The sequence below is a fragment of the Phyllobates terribilis genome, unplaced genomic scaffold, assembly GCF_046119375.1.
Source record: "Phyllobates terribilis strain yellow unplaced genomic scaffold, ASM4611937v1 Scaffold_12__6_contigs__length_324123572, whole genome shotgun sequence".
Lineage (NCBI taxonomy): Eukaryota > Metazoa > Chordata > Amphibia > Anura > Dendrobatidae > Phyllobates > Phyllobates terribilis.
In genome coordinates, this window is record NW_027362772.1 from 157,937,265 (window position 1) to 157,960,518 (window position 23,254).

Sequence of the window (23,254 nt, forward strand, 5' to 3'; positions counted from 1 at the left end):
TTACCTGCCAGATTCCTGCTTGATACCTGCCAGATATCCGTTTACCTGCTTGCAAGCCTGCGGTCCGACGGTCTGCCTTCCGACACCTGTCAGTCTGTCTATGGACCAGCCTGCCCGCTCACCTGGGAGCGCTCGTCTGCTACCTGCCTGCTAGCCTACCTGGAGGCTCCGCCGTCACTTGCCGTGACCACCTGCCTGTCCAGAGACTCTTGTCTGCTCACCTGGGAGCGCTCATCTGCTACCAGCCTGCTAGCCTACCTGGAGGCTCCGCCGTCACTTGCCGTGACCACCTGCCTGTCCAGAGACTCTTGTCTGCTCACCTGGGAGCGCTCATCTGCTACCTGCCTGCTAGCCTACCTGGAGGCTCCGCCGTCACTTGCCGTGACCACCTGCCTGTCCAGAGACTCTCGCCTGCTCACCTAGGAGCGCTCACCTGCTACCTGCCTGCTAGCCTACCTGGAGGCTCTGCCGTCACTAGCCGTGACCACCTGCCTGTCCAGAGACTGTCCCTGTCACTTACCGTGAGTACCCATCCTTCTACCCAGAGACTGTCCCTGTCACTTGCCGTGACTACCTGCCCTTCTACCCAGAGACTGTCCCTGTCACTTGCCGTGACTACCTGCCCTTCTACCCAGAGACTGTCCCTGTCACTTGCCGTGATTACCTGCCCGTCTTCCCTGGGAGCCACCCGCTTCCTTACAAGGACCGCCCCCTTGTATAGTTGCTCAGAGGTTCCGCCTCCCAGACCCGTTACATTATGAGCGTCTTTGACCGCTACCTGTGTGTCTGCACTATTTAATGATTTATCTATTGCACTAGCACTTTACATGTTGTAGCAGCTACAGGTAAATGACATATTTGGCATATGTGATACATCTCAATACTATAGATATACTGGTTCTTTATAACTAGGAATATATAGCCTGTAGCCAGGCAGAGACGCCGTCCCACTTGCCTCCTCGCTCCCCGCTCTGCGTTCTCCAGCGCTCCTCTTCCTGCTGCCGGCGCACGCAGCTCCCCGGGCACTGTGCCCTCCCTCTTAAAGGGGCCGCGTGCGCTCCCTCCCTCTTAAAGGGGCCGCGCGCGCCGTCCTAAGGAGTCCCCGGCCAATAGCCGAGGGCCCTCCCATATATAAGGCACCTCTTCCAAAATGGACGTGCCCGAGCAAAAGTTGTTGCACAGTGTTTCTTACCTCTACTTCAGCTCTCAGGTCCCGCTGCTAGCCTGACTACCAGTCCTGCCCGCCAGCCTGTTACCTGCCGTGTCTGCCAGCCCGCTCACCTGGGAGCACCTGCCTGTTGCCTGCCGTGTCTGCCAGCCCGCTCACCTGGGAGCACCTGCCTGTTGCCTGCCTGTTACCTGCCAGCCCGCTCACCTGGGAGCACTCGCCTGTTACCTGCCATGCCTACCCGGAGGCTTCTGCCGTCACTTGCCGTGAACACCTGCCAGCCTACCTAGAGACTCCTGCCGTCACTTGCCGTGTCTACCGGATAGCCTACCTGGAGGCTTCTGCTCGCCAGCCTGCCTGCTGTGCCCATCTGCAATTCCGGTCAGTCCCTGCCATCTGTACCGTGGGAGTCACCTGCTCCCTTACAAGGTCGTCCCCAGAGTAGCTCCTGGTCCCTCTGCTCGGTCCCTCCCTGGTCACGGAGTCGTTAGCCGCCGTACGACCAGTGTCATTCCGAGTTGATACTTAGTTACGCCCCTCTGGGTCCGTCCTTGCACCGCAGCACAGAGGTTCCACCACCCGGATCCGTAACATAGCCTTGGTCCATGTGATTTGTATTATTATCAAATATTTTACATTATGTATAGTTATCAAGTGTGAGCGCCTGTTTCTACAGTGTCACCTGTTGACCCATCCATATCATTAATAAAGGTTTTTTAATTTTACTAGTTTGTGCATTTTGACATATTTTGTTTGGCTTTCTTTATTGTTTTTTTCCGTCATGTTTCCGAATAGGTCCCTTCTATATGCTTATATGGCTATCTCCATATATTATTGTACAATTGCCCAGGTATCTTTTATTACAACCCTCCACATTGCATAATGACCTACACAGTATAATGGGCCCTACTAGTCCTCCATACAGTATAATGGCCCCACATAGTCCTCCATACAGTATAATGGGCCCCACATAGTCATCCATACAGTATAATGGGCCCCACATAGTCCTCCATACAGTATAATGGGCCCCACATAGTCATCCATACAGTATAATGGGCCCCACATAGTCCTCCATACAGTATAATGGGCCCCACTAGTCCTCCATACAGTATAATGGCCCCACATAGTCCTCCATACAGTATAATGGGCCCCACATAGTCATCCATACAGTATAATGGGCCCCACATAGTCCTCCATACAGTATAATGGGCCCCACATAGTCCTCCATACAGAATAATGGGCACCACATAGTCCTCCGTACAGTATAGTGGGCCCCACACTTTCCTCCATACAGTATAATGGGCCCGACATAGCCCTCCATACAGTATAATGGGCCCCACATAGTCCTCCATACAGTATAATGCGCCCCACATAGTCCTCCATACAGTATAATGGGCCCCACATAGTCCTCCATACAGTATAATGGGCCCACATAATCCTCCATACAGTATAATGGACCCCACTAGCCCTCAAAACAGTGTAATGGCCCTTACACCCCTCCACACAGTATGATGGCCCCTACACACAGTATGATGGCCCTTACACCCCTCCACACAGTATGATGGCCCCTACACAACCCTTTACACAGTATAATGGACCCCACTAGCCCTTCATACAGTATATTGCCCTAACACAGCCCTCCAAACAATATAATGGCCCTTACACCCCTCCACACAGTATGATGGCTACCTACACACAGTATGATGGCCCAAACACAATCCTCCACATTGCATAATGGCCCACACAGTATAATGGACCCCACTAGCCCCCCAAACAGTATAATGGGCCCCACATAGTCCTCCATACAGTATAATGGCCCCACATAGTCCTCCATACAGTACAATGGACCCCACTAGCCCCCCAAACAGTATAATGGGCCCCACATAGTCCTCCATACAGTATAATGGCCCCACATAGTCCTCCATACAGTATAATGGACCCCACTAGCCCCCCAAACAGTATAATGGGCCCCACATAGTCCTCCATACAGTATAATGGGCCCCACATAGTCCTCCGTACAGTATAATGGGCCCCACATAGTCCTCTATACAGTATTATGAGTGCCACATAGTCCTCCATACAGTATAATGGACCCCACTAGCCCCCCAAACAGTATAATGGCCCCCACTGATTTACAAAAAAATGAACCATAATACCTCTCTTGGTTCCCCTGCTGCTCCGGTCTCCCTGCAGCGTGTGGTGTGAGCTCTGCACTGCTCGGCACGCTGCATTGAGATGTCAGAGCTCGGACGCGCAGAGAGAATGATGGAGGGGGAGCTGACGGTGCAATCTTCAGTCATTGCTTTCAACTGTATCAGCATCCAGGATGCCGGGTGGGGGAGAGCCTGGAGCCGACACTGGGCCCAACTGACTCATGCAGTAGCGGTACGCCACAGGACCCGTATACTGCTCTTGCACAGGGGCCCTCTTCTGTTTGTGTCCACCAGTGCCATGGTGAGGGGGCCTCATGGTTGGGGGCTACTTTCTTTGCCTTATGGTATGGATGCCTCGATGTAATGAGGAATTGATGCAAATGATATTGTTGTGTCAAGTGACCGCTGCAACCGATCAGTGGCCTGCTCATCAAATAAAGGCTGCAGCTGCTGTCACGTGACATAACACTGTCGCCCCACTGCTCCTAACCTAGGGAATGTAATATTTGCCACAATCCAAATTTTCCTGCTAGTATCCAATAAACCAAACCATAAACTGCCCCCAAAAATGGGAAATTAGACTCCCTAACCCCCATAGCCAAATAGAAACATTTTACAACATATATCTGGTGAATGGTGAACATAACCAAAAGTGGAGCTCCCCTCTAAGCCAGAATGAAGAAAAATAATGCTCTAAAGCTCCCTGTGGCAGGAAGCAGCGCCCCCCGACTACAGCACCAGTGCTGCCCCCGACTACAGCACCAGTGCTGCCCCCGACTACAGCCCCACGGGCTCAGTACAGAGCGGTGACGCACTTAGTTACACACAGCTTCTCTGATTGACTGAGCCGCCTGTCAGTCTTTGCCGGCGTCTCCGCCCACTGTTCTCGTGCGAGGTCAATGCCCTGCTATTTCCTGATTGGCTGTCGGAGGCCTGGGAAACCCTGAGCCTTGCCTGTGGGCGGGGCCAGCGCCGGAAGTGTCACGCTGGTTCGCGGAAGAGAGGTCGAAGTTGTTGCAGAAGAGTTTTGGAGCCGAGGATGGGAGGACGCCGAGGAGGAGGCGGCAGCGGCGGCACCGGGAGAGGAGGGCAGGTAGTACCGGGGAGGAGCGGGGTCCCGGGGCTGGGGGCTGCTGGGGACACCTGAAGGCAGGTAATGTCACCCTCTCAGCTGCAGGACATGGAGTCCTGGATGGGCGGAGCTACAGCAGTGATCGCTGGGGGCCGAGTGTCAGCTGTCACCGGGTCACACCGGGCGCATGACGTCACTTCTCTCCGGTGTGAGGTCACCATGACGTTTTGATCACATGACCTTGTTATTATTTGTAAACCCCTCCTCATTTATCGGCATTGTCACCTTATCACATCACATAACGCAGTGTATTTTGTGGCATCTTCGACTTTGCATCCTTTGATGCAGCGATTACGCCACGACGACAGTACATGAGCGCTGCAGTCGATCAACGGCGACTGCTGACCCAAGTGATTGGCTGCAGCACGCAAGTCCTGTAGTTGTGATGGAATCGCTGCATCAACAAAGACAGGGCTGCAGCAGGTGAGTAAAGCTGGGGTCACCGCTGACCTCAGTGATTGTCTGCAGCGCTTACGTGATATAGTCATGGCATCACCGCAACATAGATCGGGAGCAAAAGGTAAGTAACCCTGGAGTCAACGCTTACGCTAGTGATTGTCTGCAGCGCTCACGTCCTGTAGTCATGATGCTGCTGCATGAACAAAGACGGCGTTGTGGCAGTTAAGTAAAGCTGAGGTCACAACTGACCCCCAGTGATTGTCTGCAGTGTTTACGTGATATAGTCATGGCATCACCGCAGTATAGATGGGGAGCGGAAGATAAGTAACCCTGAGGTTAACTCTTACCCTAGTAATTGCCTGCAGTGCTCACGTCCTGTAATTACGACGTCACCACTGCTGCCACATCAACTAAGATTGGGGAGGTAAGCGACATGTGGGTAAAGCCGGGGTCTCCGCTGACCCCAGGGATTGACTGCAGCACTATCGTGCTGTAGTAGTGACGTCACTGCTGCTGCTGCATCAAGAAAGATTGGTGGGGTGCGGCAGTTCAGTAAACTGCGGTCTCCGCTGTGATTGGCTGCAGCGCTCACAATCTGTAGTTACGACGTCACCACTACTGCAGCATCAGCAACGATAGGGCAGTGGCAGATACATGAAGCTGGGGTCACTGCTGACCCTGGTGGTCGTCTGCAGTGCTCACACCAAGACAGCGGGGAGGTAGCAGCAGGTGAGTAAAGCTGATGATTTTTGGGTCAAGCAGGGTGAATTTCACAGTTGAGGAGCACCCCCCCCCCCCCCTCCCACACACACACACACACCTTACACCGGAGCCCCATCTATCCATTAATCAGACCTTGCTGCCCTTAAGGGGATTTTCTCCAGGTATCGTTGGTTTGCTTTGTCCTATCCGATAGGACTGGTGCAGCTCCTCTCACCTACTGATACTGGAGCCAGGTTATCTGCCCTGGGTAACTCCTGCATGGTTGGGTTTGCATCATTTTTTCTACCTCCATTTAAAGGGGTTGTCCGGTCTCGGAAGAAAAGTCTGCAGACGCTCCAAGTGACTGCAGACTGCTGGATGGTGACAGTGTTGCAATGCGTACAAGGCCACGATTCGCATCTATCCTCTGTGCGGTTGGCCGGCCATGTGACCGTTGTATATCTTGCGCTGATACATTGTTGCAAGCTAAAAAGAAAATTAGTCCAGAAAACGTCTGTGCTTCAAATACATCAGCGATAGAAATCTGTCTCTCTGGCGTGTTTCAGGGTTACAGAGAATGTGGGGTTACTGAGTAAGGATATTTCCATGTCCGAAACGCGTCGGGTTTTGCCTTAATGCCTTATTTTTAATGTTCCTGGAACTTTTTGTGATTTTTCACGTGTGAACAAAACCTTCTGATTTTCATTAGTGTTTTGGATCAGAGTCTCAGTCATTTTTTTTTTACTGTCGGTGTTTTCCGTGATTTTCACATATGAAATAAATTCCGAAGCTTCTCCAGCCCACTACAGGTTTAATTACGGACTGTACCCTGACGCCATCCGTGCGCTGTCTGTGATTTTCACAGACACATAGACTTGTATTGGTAATTTTGAAAAACAAAAATGTACACGCGGTCCACAAAAAAATACACGGCCACGAGAATAACCACAGAAAACGCATGTGATAAACAGACGTCCGAACAAGACCTTAAAAAAGGGTTAAAAAATCAATTCATAATAAATCTTATTTTGTTTTTATATCTAAGAGGATATCAATATTTTTGTGTTGCCCGAATGTCACACTACCTTACACCCTGATGAGTGACTTAAAGGGGATCTCCATATTTAACACCCCGATGAGTGACTTAAAGGGGATCTCCGTATCTTGCACCCCGACAAATGACTTAAAGGCGATCTCAATATCCATATCATATTCACTTTCCCCTCCCTCTGCTCTCGGGAAGGTTCGCCGATCACTTTCCCCTCCCTCTGCTCTCGGGAAGGCTCGCCGATCACTTTCCCCTCCCTCTGCTCTCGGGAAGGCTCGCCGATCACTTTCCCCTCCCTCTGCTCTCGGGAAGGTTCGCCGATCACTTTCCCCTCCCTCTGCTCTCGGGAAGGCTCGCCGATCACTTTCCCCTCCCTCTGCTCTCGGGAAGGCTCGCCGATCACTTTCCCCTCCCTCTGCTCTCGGGAAGGCTCGCCGATCACTTTCCCCTCCCTCTGCTCTCGGGAAGGCTCGCCGATCACTTTCCCCTCCCTCTGCTCTCGGGAAGGCTCGCCGATCACTTTCCCCTCCCTCTGCTCTCGGGAAGGCTCGCCGATCACTTTCCCCTCCCTCTGCTCTCGGGAAGGCTCGCCGATCACTTTCCCCTCCCTCTGCTCTCGGGAAGGCTCGCCGATCACTTTCCCCTCCCTCTGCTCTCGGGAAGGCTCGCCGATCACTTTCCCCTCCCTCTGCTCTCGGGAAGGCTCGCCGATCACTTTCCCCTCCCTCTGCTCTCGGGAAGGCTCGCCGATCACTTTCCCCTCCCTCTGCTCTCGGGAAGGCTCGCCGATCACTTTCCCCTCCCTCTGCTCTCGGGAAGGCTCGCCGATCACTTTCCCCTCCCTCTGCTCTCGGGAAGGCTCGCCGATCACTTTCCCCTCCCTCTGCTCTCGGGAAGGCTCGCCGATCACTTTTCTCAAATGCTGAACTGTGTATTACCCCACACCATTGATTCGTAGCTTCCTGTGTACGGTGTCATCAAGCTGCCAATCAGTGATGGGGGCGGGGTTATACAGATGACTTCCGTACACGTGAGACCTAGTCAGGCAGTGATAATCTCCTGCTGATAAAAACTTGAAAACTTCAGCTAGTAAATGACACATCCCTGGAATCAGGCTCTCTTCCCCTACGTAATGCTGCTCTCAGATTAAATAGCAAATGTCTGCTGGCAGATTCCCTTTATAGGGACATTTAATATTCTAGTTCATGGTGATAGGAAGCCACTCTGTGGCATTCACTATATAAAAGTTGTCCTAATGACCCCTTATTCTAGGGCTTCGTAGTGACGGTACCATAAAAGTGTTCCCCTGAATCCTGGCATATGAGTTGCCATATAAATATTCCTATGAAACCCAGACATCACACTGCAATACAGAAGTAAAAGCAATAAAGTGATTGTAGGTTTAAGTCAAGGAACAATTAATGTAAATATACTCCTTCAAATCGTCCCCCTTTTTTTTTTCTTTGAAAAAAAGCATATTTGGTATTGATTGTATCCATAACAGCCCAAACTAATATATATTATTTTTCCCATGTAGTGAACGCGATTCATTCCCAATGCGCTTCAGTCGTGATTTTCCTAAAGAGCAGGTAGTCTTTTTTTTTTTTTTTTTTTTCAATCTTGTTTTTGGAAAATCTTAAAACACGATCATAAGAAAAAAAATTGAAATGACATAATTGCGGATTTGTTTTTTTGATCACTTGGTCTCGCCAAAAAATGGAGTGAAAGCAGTTAAAAAATTGCATGTAACCCCAATTTTTTTTTTTTATAAAAGAAGTAAAACATAAAAATTGTCTCTAAATTTGTCATCGCTCTAAGCGTACTGACCTGTCGAACAAAGTTGATGTTAGCTTTTCCACAAAATGAGTGTCTGAAAAACAACTAAATAAAAAAGGCACAATTGCTGGAGGAAACCCAAAAAAAGACAAGCCATCATGCAGCAAATATCATTGGAAAAAAAAAAAAGTAATGGCTCTTGGAAAGTGAGAAGGAAAAATCTAAAGGGGGAAAAATGGACTCTGTCCCCCAAGGGGTTAATATTTGTTTACATTTTGTTTTGAAAACAAAATCTTTTTATCTGGTAAAGGAATAGATACAATGTTTCCATCCTGCTATAAAGTGTTCCTGTAGGATTTTGACGTCACTTTTCATGGTAATTGAGTGTCACGTTTTCCAAATTTTCTACAAAACCAATCTATAAAGTGGAACCTTCTGGTTGTGTTTCATGGGATTTTGCCAAGAGATGTATTCCAGTTTATCATCTGGGATGTAAAGGGTAATGTTTCTCCTTTTAGAGATGCAAATTGCCTCTTCAGAGAGGAAGAGGGCTAGAACTCTAGAGCCACCTATTAGAAGTTGCAATCCTAAATGTCAATATTGACCCTATAACGAGCCTTGCCACGTCACTTAGAATAAAAGCCAAACCACAATCTTAATTTGCAGACAGTGTTTCAGGGTAATTGCCCCTCGTCAGTGCAAAGTATGAGATCTGATTTCGCTAGGTGACAGGCTTAAGACTGGGATCTAAGGGGTAATGTTTCTCCTTTTTGGGAAGTGACCAGCCAGGCCTGGCATGTCAGAGTGAGGAGACTTGTATGCTATTCAAGCTCTAGCATTGCTACTTTCAGTATGTGGCACTAGAGTTCTAATCCTCATTTTCTCTGAAGAGGCAATTTGCATATTTAATTTCCCATAGGAGTTTGCATGGTGTATAAGTCTCCTCACTCTGACATGCCAGGCCTGGCTCGTCACTCTCCACAAGGAGAAACATTACCCCTTAGATCATTTTAGAGAGTGACATGCCCGTGTAAGGAGACTTCTAGGCCATATAGTGGTCTGGGAAATTTAAATGTGCAAATTGCCTCTTCAGACAGGAAGAGGACTTGAACTCTAGCACCACCTATTAGAAGTAGCAATCCTAAAAGTTGATATCGACCCTTTAACGAGCTTACCCACATGACTTGGGATAAAAGCCAAACCACAATCTTAATTTGCAGACACATGTTTCGGGATATTTGCCCCTCCTCAGTGCAAAGCATGAGATCTGATTTGGCTGGATGAGAGAGGCCTCTGATTGGGGTCTAAGGAGTAACGTTTATACTTGTGGAGAGGGACCTACTGTGTTTCATTAATGCTTTTTTAGCCACATCAAGGGTTCACCAAGCCCCCTAATTAGCATGTTCAATTAAACTTGAGTTTCCGCGGAACGAAGGCAGCAATTAGAATACTAAAGATGCAATTAAAATATTATTAAATTAAAAATGCTCTTTTTTTTTTCCCCCCTCTTTTGCGCCTTTTTAGAGCAAAAAGTCGCTACAATGTCTCAAAAATTGCACACAAAAAACACCCCAAGGGAAAGGGGTGCTGGAGTGCATTTGTATGAACAAAAAAATTGTGACTTTTTGAAACGTGTCAATTGATGAATCGGCTGCAATCTGTTTCAGAGGATAGATGAATTGGCGTTTAGTTTTTGCATACATACAATAGTATAAAATCTCTTTGCATTATTTATTGGGAGCTTTTCCTCGTATTTCCAGAATTGTACATGACATTTTTCTTTGCTGCACAGTTGTGTGAAATATGCTGATTACTCATTGAAACGTTCTTTTATTAATCAAACTGTATATCTAAGCTACAAAGACAGAGGCTCAGTGTATCCCTGGTCCTGGATGTGAATAGAGGCAGCTCATGAATGTGCACTGGTTGCTGCAATGAGTCAGATCCATCGCCCCCCACACACTCAGCCCTTATCTCATATTTTCCACATCTTAATGCTCATAATCTCCTACATATTTATATGAATTCTCATTGTCCTCTTTTTTTTCACATTTTTTTGCAGATTTTTAAGGTGGTGCAAAACTCAATCTTGCAAAATGTTTGCCCAAAAACTTTGCAACTCTGTGGCTCCGCCAGCTCTGCTCAATTTTTAAAAAATTTAGCTAGGAGAAGTGCGGCCTACAGCTCCATCATGATTTGTGCCAAAAAGTGGCGTAATTTATGGCACAAATATAGTCCAGGCCCTGACTAGAGAGCTCTTCCTGCAGTGGTGCACGGGATTGGAAAGATGACCCAAATTCATCAATTTTGGGAAGATCTGAATGGGACAAAGGCGCACAGATAGGGCAGTACCGTAAGGAACAAGATGGGTGTGAGTGTGATGGTAGCGCTCACCTGTAGGGGATGTGAAAGGAGACAACCCTGGTAGAAGCCTGATGTGCCGTAGGGGCAGACCCATCACTGGAGGAGAGTATTGTCCAAGTAGCGGTCTGGCCAAGTGGAGACTGTCAGGATGTGCGAGCTGCGCTCATGGAAAGGAGGAGACCCGGAGTGTATAAGCAAGGGGTTTGTATTCATTCCAACGCGTTTCGCCACCGGACCGTTCTCAGGGTAAAAAAAACAATTTTTCTACCTTGAGAAAGGTGCCGAAACGCGTTGGGAGTGAATACGAAAACTTGTTTATAGTCTCCGGATCTCCTCCTTTCCGTGAGCGCAGCCCGCACATAAGAATAGTCTCTGCTATGCCTAAAATTCCTTAATGTTGGCACATCTTGCGCCAACGTACTTTTAGTAAAGACTGAAAAAGCCAGTCTTGATGAATCTGGGCCACGGTGTTAATGCGTTTCCACTGTCCAAGCTTACTTGTCTAAAGCGGCTGTTTTTGGCGGTCCCATGGATTGGCTGCATTCATACTCTATATTACTGCCGGGCGGCTTGGGACCCCTGTTGTAGTGATTAGTGGGACCCTCCAACCTATCAAGGCATTTATCTTGTGGTTATGTGATAAATGTTATTTGTGGGGCAAACCACTCTAAAGGGATTTTCCATCTTCCATTTTTCAGGCGTTCACACAGTTCTCCAGCCTCCCGACTTCCTGATTGTTGAGGGACGGTCTCTCCTGAATGATTGACAGTTCAAGCCAACAGCATAGTCATGCTACAAGTCTGAACCGTGCACTCCCACGGCTGCTATATGAGGCTGCATTGGAAGCGCAATGGGACTGAAGCTGGCCCGGGAGTCCTGCCCAGCTTTAGTGCAGTGCTTACAAGCTCAGTAGTAAAGAGCTTGTAAACGCACTACAAATGTCCAATCAAAAAAAAAAATTAGGGCTAGTGGGAGAACGGATCAAAATTTATTAAAATGATGTGCAAAGTTGCTTGTTTTTACCAGCACTTCATAAATCCATCCATCATAGAAGGTGAGAATGATCCTTTAACGGGAATCCGTCAGCAGATTTTTGCTGTTTTAATCTGAGGACAGCATAAGGTAGGGGTTAAAATGCAGATTTCAACGATGTCACATGTCAGGTTGTGTGCTGCTGTTTACAGTACAGACCAAAAGTTTGGACGCACCTTCTCATTTAAAGATTTTTCTGTATTTTCATGACTTTGAAAATTGTACATTCACACTGAAGGCATCAAAACTATGAATTAACACATGTGGAATTATATACTTAACAAAAAAGTGTGAAACAACTGAAAATGTCTTATATTCTAGGACTACCTCTTGAAGCTCATCAAGAGAATGCCAAGAGTGTGCAAAGCAGTCATCAAAGCAAAAGGTGGCTACTTTGAAGAACCTAGAATATAAGACATATTTTCAGTTGTTTGACACTTTTTTGTTAAGTATATAATTCCACATGTGTTAATTCATAGTTTTGATGCCTTCAGTGTGAATGTACAATTTTCATAGTCATGAAAATACAGAAAAATCTTTAAATGAGGTGTGTCCAAACTTTTGGTCTCTACTGTACCTTCAGTGTATCATTGCCAAGACTACAACAGCATGTGCATGCTAGTCTGACTCCGCCCCCTCCTGTGATAAGTAGCTCACTGTTTATAGACTATGTACACAGAACTCTGATTTGTGTTAGAACAGCTGCACCCAGTAAACTAAGTGATACATCATTTGATTCAGGGTTTCTTTGCCTATTTCATGCTCTCAGATGAGGTAGCAAAAACCTGCCTGATTCTCTTTAAAAGGAACCTGTCATTAGATTTATACTGCCCAGAATCATAGACAGTGTGAATTTGTCCCTGGCTGAGGGATTTCCTTTAAGTTACTCCACCTTTTGCTTGTTTTTACGGTGTTTTTGCTGCCGGTGAGTAGGTTGAGTAATCATCATCCGCTTTTTTTCTCTGCATATAAGTGAAATAACTCCACGCAGAAGCCTTTTATTAATAGGGCGATGACTTAAAACATGTGAAAAATGTGTAGTAATTGAACGTTCTGACATCCAAATGACACCGTGATTTGTGAGATAATGCCTGGAAGGCGAGGTTCACATCTGCGCCGGAGCTTCCATCGCACGACTCTTACATCATCTTTGATGATTTACTTGTATGTTTTCTCTGTGAGGACTGGATATAAATGTGACCTGAGAGTATAACTTCTATTCCATGGAAAGTACCGCTCCTTACATCATGATTATTCCTTCGTAGAAACTCCGGGATCTTTATTGCAGTCTTTGGTATTCGGTCTGAATGCAAATGTAAGACTGCATCTGCCATAAACTGCTGCGGGCATCCTGACGAAGGATTCAAAGGAAATTATATAGAATTTAAGCCTCTATCGCTCCAAAAACAACTCTTCAATGACATAGGTGTAAAGTTATACCTAAAGTGAGATGGGAAATTAATTTATGTCTCTACTGATAGGGGAGATTTTCAAAACTTCAGTGCAGAAGGGTGGTCCGCAGACGTCCGACTCCTCAATTTCCAGGACACCGACTCCGACTCCACAGCCCTGGTGGTCCAGTTAGGACATTAGAAGCTGTAGAGACTAGCTAGAAACTGGAGAAGTTGAGCTGGAGATTTGGCATTGGGAGGCCAAAGAAGCAGAGTCTAGCAAAGGGCATGGAAGAGAAGGCTTAAGGTTGTAGTAGAGTGGATCTGGAAACTCATGTAGCCAAAAAAAGCCGAGTTCTGTAATGTAGCAAAGTCCAGTATGTCAGGAGGCACGCCGTGCCGATTTAGCACAGCCCAGTAAGGTAGCAGAGCTTGGTGTGTCAGGAAGACTACTGTGGCAATATAGAAGCTCTGGGAATGTCGGGAAGCACACAGTAGCCATGTAGTATAGCCCAGTTAGGTAGCAATGTTTGGTATGTCAGGAAGCACACTGTGTGGCAGTGTACAGTGCTGTGTATGTCAGAAGGCACAGTGGCCGTGTAGTATAGCCCAGTAAGGTAGCAGAGCTCGGTATGCAAGGAAGTATACAGTGGCCATGTAGCATAGCACGGTAAGGTAGCAGAGCTCGGTATGCCAGGAAGTATACAGTGGCAATGTAGCATAGCCCAATAAGGCAGCAGAGCTTGGTATGCCAGGAAGCATACTGTGACCATGTAGCATAGCCCAGTAAGGTAGCAGAGCTCGGTATGCCTGGAAGTATACAGTGGCCATGTAGCATAGCCCAGTAAGGTAGTAGAGCTCGGCATGCCAGGAAGTATACAGTGGCCATGTAGCATAGCCCAGTAAGGTAGCAGAGCTCAGTATGCCAGGAAGTATACAGTTGCCATGTAGCATAGCCCAGTAAGGTAGCAGAGCTCGGTATGCCAGGAAGTTTACAGTGGCAATGTAGCATAGCCCAGTAAGGTAGCAGAGCTCGGTATGCCAGGAAGTATACAGTGGCCATGTAGCATAGCCCAGTAAGGTAGTAGAGCTCGGCATGCCAGGAAGTATACAGTGGCCATGTAGCATAGCCCAGTAAGGTAGCAGAGCTCAGTATGCCAGGAAGTATACAGTTGCCATGTAGCATAGCCCAGTAAGGTAGCAGAGCTCGGTATGCCAGGAAGTTTACAGTGGCAATGTAGCATAGCCCAGTAAGATAGCAGAGCTCGGTATGCCAGGAAGTATACAGTGGCAATGTAGCATAGCCCAGTAAGGTAGCAGAGCTCGGTATGCCAGGAACCATACTGTGGCAATGCACAATTATGAAGTCACTTACACAAATCTGTACAATATTAATAAGACCATACCAATTGAAAGCCAAAATCCTAATGGTTCACCATCATTCAGAAAGTCCCTTTTGGATTATAGTCTGGCAGTCTCGCGTTTTGCTTTGCTCTGATTTTTCCAGGGGCTTCTGCATGTTACTGCTTATAACATATGTGATGATAAATGAAGTAGACTCCACAAGTAGATTGAAGGAAAAACGCTCAATTATAAAGTCAGTCTGGTGACCACCGTGCAGATGAGGATCTGGGGTCGGGAGGGGCTTCCTTGATGTTGTGATCCTTGGTTGACTTTGTAAGAAAGAGGCCACCAACCTGCAGACGTATAAAGTAATGAAAGTCGTCCTTGTGGTTTATGAGGGCGTCAGTAGATGCAGGTCAGAGTTCACATGTTTTGCAATCAGAATCTATGTCAGAGGGCATTTTGGAGACTGACCCGTAGACGCACACACAGCTCTTCTTATATTTCCTCTTAGGTTACTTCTGATCTAAAGTTTTGGTAAATGACCGAAAAGTTCATTTTGGGGAAGCATCGCTTGATTTCTAACGCTGAAAGATACTTGAGTGATTGAACGTTTTATGTATCGTGTACAAACAAATTATTGGGGGTATGGATCCTGAGACCACCACCGATCAAGCCTCACCCTAATCCTCCCGAGAAGTGTCCCAGAGCTCAGGAGGCTACGGGTGTCTATGCTCGCTATTGAGTCCATACCTCAATGTGTGTGGGCGCTCTGGCAAAAGTTATGTGCTCTTGTCGTCTTAGCCGTGCACCGTTTTGAGCAATTTGTGGGGGTCTCATGACTCAGACCCCCATTGATCTGCTTGTAACTAATAAGGGCACACTTGGGTAAGTGATGAGATACCTTGTGGTTTTGGAGGAGGTGCAGCCTTTGCTAATAGTCTCAAGTGATCCAGTCTCATCTCTTTGGTATGATGGGATAAATTATGAAATATACGTACCGGGATATCATGTATAAATGCAGTACAAGTAAGGAGTAGAGATGAGCGGATCATTTCAAGGGACTCCGGTCCAGGTTAGGGGTACCTGTTGGCTAGATTGGAGACCTGCGAATCTCTTACCTTCCTGCGTCTCGGAATGATTAGCCAGGACTGGTGCAACGCCATCTGTGAGTCTCTTCACAAGGAGCCATGTCTACACAGCACAAGCAGATCTTAATGTTCTGTAGAGACACCCTGGAAATCAACCAAGAAATATGGAACACCTTCAAAGAACAATTTCCCTGCAGATGAGAAATGTAAGGAGATCCCAACAGTGAAAACCACTTATGATCAGCCCGTGTCCTAGATGGCGGACGGATGGTGCTTCTAGGGGAGAATATCTGTAATACGGCATTTGATGGAACAAGCCTATACAGGTCTAATATGGGCCCATAGAGACTTTAACAAGCGTCTTATTACTCCTTCGTACTACTCTACACATTTGTGATGCTTCCATTTGCATGAACTTTTTCATAGTACAGCTGAAAACAGACACGTGCCCATCAAGCTCAACCGGACCACGGGAGAGGATCTGAATGAAGGGAAGTGGACGGGTGAAGTGAGCGTTTAGAAATTACCCCACACCTTTTTTTTTTATCTAGGAGATTTTACTAAGTAACCATAGAGTTGATGTGGGTAATCTGGCCAAGATAATCTGAGGCTCTAGAGAGTCAGCAGTTTTGCAATCCCACTTTTTAATCCCCCTGATGCAAGTACCTAGGGGGCCTTCCCTACAATTGCAAGGGTACAGGATTTTCTGTACTAAAAAGGGCCCGCCTCTGGGACGCTTCTCGCAGAGGGCCCGCCTCTGGGACGCTTCTCGCAGAGGGCCCGCCTCTGGGACGCTTCTCGCAGAGGGCCCGCCTCTGGGACGCTTCTCGCAGAGGGCCCGCCTCTGGGACGCTTCTCGCAGAGGGCCCGCCTCTGGGACGCTTCTCGCAGAGGGCCCGCCTCTGGGACGCTTCTCGCAGAGGGCCCGCCTCTGGGACGCTTCTCGCAGAGGGCCCGCCTCTGGGACGCTTCTCGCAGAGGGCCCGCCTCTGGGACGCTTCTCGCAGAGGGCCCGCCTCTGGGACGCTTCTCGCAGAGGGCCCGCCTCTGGGACGCTTCTCGCAGAGGGACCACAGCGTCCTCTGTATAATTTGGTCAGACATGGTAAGGGGTCAAAACAGAGGATTTAAAATAAAATAAAAAAGATAATCGGATTACAGCAGCAAGAAGTCTCCTTGCGTCAAATGCAAAACAACTTTAGGCAGTAATGGTGATCATGTTGGTGGTTGTCAGCATGAGTATTTTTGATATCCTGTTTTTTGTGCTCCATCGAAGGTAAAAGTCACATATTGTAGACTTTTGGGGAACTCAATGTGGGGTGAAAATAGAGTAGATATGAGTTACAATACCAGTACTAGCTTTGTGCAGGAGAACTTTAAGAAAGGAAGAGAAAATCTCCTTCAAGATTGTTGGAAGACCATTTCCAGTGACTACCTCTTGAAGCTCATCAAGAGAATGCCAAGAGTGTGCAAAGCAGTCATCAAAGCAAAAGGTGGCTACTTTGAAGAACCTAGAATATAAGACATATTTTCAGTTGTTTCACACTTTTTTGTTAAGTATATAATTCCACATGTGTTAATTCATAGTTTTGATGCCTTCAGTGTGAATGTACAATTTTCAAAGTCATGAAAATACAGAAATTTCTTTAAATGAGAAGGTGTGTCCAAACTTTTGGTCTGTACTGTACGTTGACCAAAACTGTGGAATTTGACTTTGAAAAAACCACAGCAAACATGTGCCATAAAACCAATCCAAAGAAAATGGGACTTTCTGAATGGACCTGGTTTGATACTACATTGACCACAAGAAAAGTGAAGGCTTCCTGCTCCCGGTAATAAGTGACGTTTGTTAGCAGTGATGTGTTGTGGATCTAGTCATCCAGGGTGCAGAGGTTTACCCACTTGTCACCTCTTATAGACCACATGGTCACCACAGTTCACATACACATTGTGCAACGCAACAGACGCCACCTCCTGCACATCACTGCTGAGAATGAGTCCCCTAGTCCTCGTGTCTCGTGGACTTTGCTCATTGTCTTTGTCTAACAGATATTGTGAATCATAGGATGGTGCACAGCATAACCCGGACTGCTGGATAATCTTGTGTAGTCGATGATTTCAGGAAGTGTTCAGAGGTTACTGCCGGTCATCTGTGTATTAGGGAGGAATAGCAGAGAGATGGAGGAGCTAATGGCGATCTGTAGTAATCACCGGAGGACAGTGACTTGCCCCAAGGCTTCATGTCGCCTCTAACGTCTGCTGATTACAGCCATGAGTATTAAGAAGGTATATGGATGACGTGGAGGGAGGGTAGCCTGGCTTTAGGCTTAATCATGGTTAGCACTCAGATTTATAATTTACACTTTGCATTAGGGCTTGTTCACACTTTGCTTCTTTACAGTATTAGCAAATCGAATGAGAGTTCGGAAATCTCCTGCACTACATGCTGTGTATGTACATGTATAATATATACCTGTGTGTATGTGTATATAATATATATAAATATATATTTTTTTTAGTTTACGTGCAGATTTGAACCTTCAGATAGTTCCCACAATGAGTATTTGGTGAGTCTTTGATGCAGATTTTCTACACCCATTAGGGTTGCATTTTGGCAGTTTTTTTTTTTTTCCTGCAAATTAAAAGCTGCTTTTTCCAGTACCAGCAAAAGCTACAAGATTTCAGAAATCTCATGCATGCGCTTGTTTTTTTTGTTTTTTTTTTTTCTCTTGACCGAATTTGAGCACTGCAGGGTTTTTGAAATCTGCTTGTCAAGTTTTTCAGCGTTTTTTTTTTTCGTCCGTAGAAAGCAAAGAGAAAGTGAACAAGAAGAAATACAGCGGTATTTTTGGCGAATAAAACTAACTTTATTAAACATGTACTGTACACAAATCACGCATGTAATACACACTCAAAAACCGGAATGAAAACGCTGAAACGGGTAGCATTTTTCCTGCCAAGAGAGCAGATTTTGGCTGCAGAACACAACACAGAAACAAAAAGCAGCATGTGAACAAAGCCTTAGGTAAATTCGGTTACTTGCGTGTTTTTTTTTGGCGTTTCTGTTTTTGATACTTCCTGGTATTTAGCTTTTGACTTTTATTGATCGTCATGTGCGGATTTTATGCGTTTTTTGTTTTTTTTTTTTACCTGCGGATTTTCAGCATCTAATCCAATTGTATGGGGAAAATCTGCACAAAAAATTCAGCGTATCCGCAAGTGAAATTGATACGTTGCGGATTTCAAACACTTCAAATCCACTTTACTGAAACTGTAAGACGCTGCTTTTTTTTGTGCATCGAAAAGATTCAGCATCAAGATTTACGGTAATCGTGGGAACTTAATCATTATAGTCTAGAGCTGCATTCACAATTCTGCTGGTTGTCCAGCTGAAGTCCTTGCTGACCCAGTGTCTTTGTATAGCTAGTCTATAATATGTCAGGAACTGTACGAAAAACTGATGTTATATTTTTTCTTAATATTTTATTGTAATAGTATTTTTTTATTTGATTACTTTTATTTATTTTTATTCATATTAATAATAAAATATAACAATATATTTTATTTAATATTTAGTTTTATTTATTTTATTTAATTATTATATTTTATTTATTTTTTTGCGGATGGGAGGCTTGAGTTGTCATTCATTATGACTTCTCATTCTTGGCTTGTGTCCAGTGGGCGGTCTTAATCAATGATTGACAGTCTTCTCCGCATTCTGAAACTGATGAGACCACCCACCGGACTTCTAAACCCAGAATAAGCAGGGCTTTCAATGACCAGCTATACTGAACCTTCCCGTACAGACCTATATAACAGTCTGCTCAGCTCTTCCTGCTCTATAACCTGCTGCCCGCAGGCAGGACTTGTATGTACAATGTGACATAGTCCCTTTTAAAGTGCAGTTGTTGTGTTTTTTTTTTTTTTATTAAAATTAATACACACGAAAAGAAGAAACTTTGTAATATATCTCATCAGAGAAATCGGATTCTTTCTCCTCCTGGACTGATCATTCATTCTCAGTTTAGGGGTAAAATCAGTATTCAGGGACGACAGATTTTTCCTATTGCTGACATAGGAGATGACAGTTGGTGCTTTAAAAATGCTATGAAGCTAGAAACTGGCACATACATTATCCTGAAATGACAGTTACAGTTCTCCATAGAACTTCATGAGCACCAACTGTCATCTATCTCAGTAATGGGAAAATCTGTATTCCCAGATTTTACCCGTGTTTTGAGAATGAAAGATCAGTCCAGGACGAGACAGAAGCAGATTTTTCTGACAAGATCTATTACACAGTTTCTTATTCTCATGTGTATTATTTGATATATTAAAAAAAATAAACGACCGTGACACTTTAATGATTTGACAGCACGTTGTCACCTTTATTCCTTATTGTAATTTTAAGCATTTTCTCTTATGATTACTTGACTTGGAGCCTCCCTTTTTATTCTCTCCTAGGGTCCTATGTGAATTATTGCCCCTGACCACAAAAAATTAACTTTTTTTATGTTGATTCTGATGAATAGTTTGCACATTAAAAAAAAAATCAGTGTAAAAATTATCGCCATCTGACACTTCCTGTACGAGATGTGCACGGTTGATATTTCTATCCTGCAGATAGTGCCCAGTGTCAGGCAGCTGCTGCCAAGGCTAATAAAATAATGGGATGCATTAAAAAAAGGCAGCGATTCTCATGACGAGAGCATAGTTTGCTAAGGGAATGGGTGAACGGGTTAGCAAATTCAAAGTTGTTCAGTTTGGAAAAACGAAGGCTTAGATCTTATGATCTTATTACAATGTACAAATATATGAGAGGACAGTACAGAGATCTGTATAATGATGCTTTTAAACCTAGGACTGCGACAGGGACAAGGAGGCATCTTCTAAGTGTAGAGGAAAGAAGGTTTAGTCATAATCACAGATGTAGATTCTCTACTGTAATAGCAGTGAGACTATGGATTCTCTACAGTAATAGCAGTGAGACTATGGATTCCTTACAGTAAGAGCAGTGAGATTAAGGATTCTTTACAGTAAGAGCAGTGAGATTATGGATTCTTTACAGTAAGAGTAGTGAGATTATGGATTCTTTACAGTAAGAGCAGTGAGATTATGGACCTCTCTGCCATATGATGTTGTAATAGTTGATTCACTACTAAAATTCATGAGGGCTGGATGCCTTTCTTGATAAACATAATTATTCCAGGTTCTGGCCACTAGATTCTGTGATGGGTCGTTGATCCAGGAATTTAGAATTTTTCCCCTAATATTGAGCGATTTGTGTCTGCCCCATAGGGTTTTTGCCACCTTCTGGATCAATGTGTTAGGCTACAGGGTGAACTAGATGGAATTAAAGAGATATTCCCATCTCCAAGATCCTATCCCAATATATAGTATGTGTAATAACATTAGCAAGCACCTCCAATTATAAATGGTTTAGTTCTTCTGATTTGCTATGTGGCTTACACCATGTGCAGGGCATTGCAGTAGCTTTGGTATTCATGGTTACCTTTATTCATATAGTGATAGTTGATAGCGGTCGTAGCCATGAATACCTAAGCTACTGCAATGCCCTGCACATGGGGTAAGTGACATGGAAAATCAGAAGAACTATACTACATTTCTAATCTGAGCTATTTGCTAATAATAATATTATTATTATTATTATTATTATTACTACTACTACATATTGGGATAGGCTCTTGGAGATGGGCATACCTCTTTTAAGTCTACCTTCAGTCTTAAAAACGATGAAAACGGCTTCAATAAGCGATGTCCTAAATTCAATCACATTCTGCCCCGGTGCTGTGGCTGATGGCCACTTGGAGGTTAGCCGCACTGAATGCGACTGATCCTCCTGGGGTCCAGCCTCCTAGTCGGCGGTCTGAGTCAGTAAGAAACGTCATATGATTGACATATTTGGGCAGGAGGGTGTCATTTTTGGAGCTGAAGTTTGATTGACAAGGAAAAATGGCTGCAATTAGGTTGCAAACATCAGAAAAATTGGGACAACATTCACCTGGCAAAGCCCGTTTTTATAGAGGATGGTGGTAGTAGTTTCTTATAAGTACGGTGTGAATGAGAAATCAGTTCTCACCGGACTCTTTCCTACAATGGTTGTCGTGGGTGGAGCGCACGATAACGCTGCAGATGTTTTAGGTTTGGGCGCATTTTTGTTTTTCCTCACCCCCCTCTGATAAGTGCATCCATATAACGAGAACTGGCCGCTTCCCAAAACGGGATTTTTTTTTAATTCAGAATAACTCGCTGTTAATTGAACAAACTTGGAATTTTTTTTGGCGATGCCAAGGACACGTTAGGCCAGAACTTGTCGTTCCAAGGCCTCAGAAATACATCTTTAATTACTTTTTTTTTTTCTTTTTCTTTGATAACCGGCCATTTGTAAACATTTGGGATGTTTGCTGTTTTACATCATGTGCCAGGCTCGGTCGTCTTCCCTTTATAGATTTGAGGAACTTGATTGGGAAACACTCCATTTATTTTCGGATGCCAGACAAGACCCTTGTGGCTCGGGTACTAACCTTTTTTTTTTTTTTTAAGTAAGTCTTTTCTATACTTTTTTGTTTGTAGATTCGAGAGCTGAAGACAAGAGCGAGTATCTGACAGCTCTGGCGGAATAAGACTTAAATTTCCAATACAACGCTCCTCCGCTGAACATTGGGTGGTATGTATATGGACTTTTTTTTTTTTTTTTTTGACTTCAAGGAATACTAAGCATAGAAATGTATGATGAAAGTAGATGGGAGAAAACCTTAAGTCTGCACCTTCCGGGAACGAACCGCTCCATATAAAATCCTGTAGAGAACGCCAGTATTTCCTCCTGATCCCTTCCATTTTTTGGTTCTGGAGTAGTAGAGCAGTCGGGGCAGGCTTAGGAATAGGTTTGTCGTGTTTTAGGTGGAGGCTCCTGCTGCAGCCAGTTGTCCAACAGCAGTAAGCAAGAGGAATAGAGTTGAGGAAGATATAGAAGCGGTGTTTCAAACTATATAAATTCTCTTATTCAATGGATAAGTGAAAATTGTCAGATTTGGCGTAGATACTACCTCTAGCACCCAAGAAAAGGGGATTTGGAACTTGTGTTCAGTGATTTTCCCTGGCTGCAGCACTGTGATTATCCATTCAAATTCTGCTGAAAAAGAATGGGGATTGCAAGTAGGACCCACACTGATCAATGATCCAGTTGATCATTAATGTACATCCCTTTAATACCACCTTGACGTAGGACGTGTATGCTGGAGTATGGATTATGCTCCATACATAGCACCTGCCTCTAATGGCAATGATTGGCACTAGTTCAGATTGCCACTGGTTAACCACTTAGATGCTGCAATTAACTGTTTGTTGCGTGTACATGCTTGGACTCCCGTTCTCCACTAACCGTCTTTTCCGGTGACCAGATCACTGGGTGCCAATGGCTTATCATGGCAGTCAGGCAGCTACTGAAGCGCAACACCCTTTTCCAGTTTCTGCCATCTCCACATCAAACAATCATAAGTTAAAGTCCCCTATAGGGACTTTAAAAAAAATAATTTTCAACAATTAAATTAAAAAAATAAGATTGATTCAGCCCTCCTTTTACCAATCTAAAGGCAAAGAAATAAAAAAAAAAAACTGTTTAGTGTTGCCATGTC

At 45.2% G+C, this 23,254-nt stretch overlaps 1 protein-coding gene across 3 annotated transcripts in view; it reads left to right on the forward strand.

Moving 5' to 3' along the window:
- Nucleotides 1-4,253: 4,253 nt before the first annotated feature.
- LOC141172338 (oxysterols receptor LXR-beta-like) overlaps nt 4,254-23,254 on the forward strand; it is a 47,921-nt gene continuing 28,920 nt past the window's right edge. For 2 of the 3 annotated variants that reach the window (XM_073656437.1, XM_073656436.1), the window contains exons 1-2: nt 4,254-4,414; nt 22,194-22,287. The gene's annotated coding sequence lies outside the window, so the exon portion shown is untranslated. The remainder of the gene's footprint in view (nt 4,415-22,193; nt 22,288-23,254) is intronic. The other variant, XM_073656438.1, reaches the window with a different exon arrangement.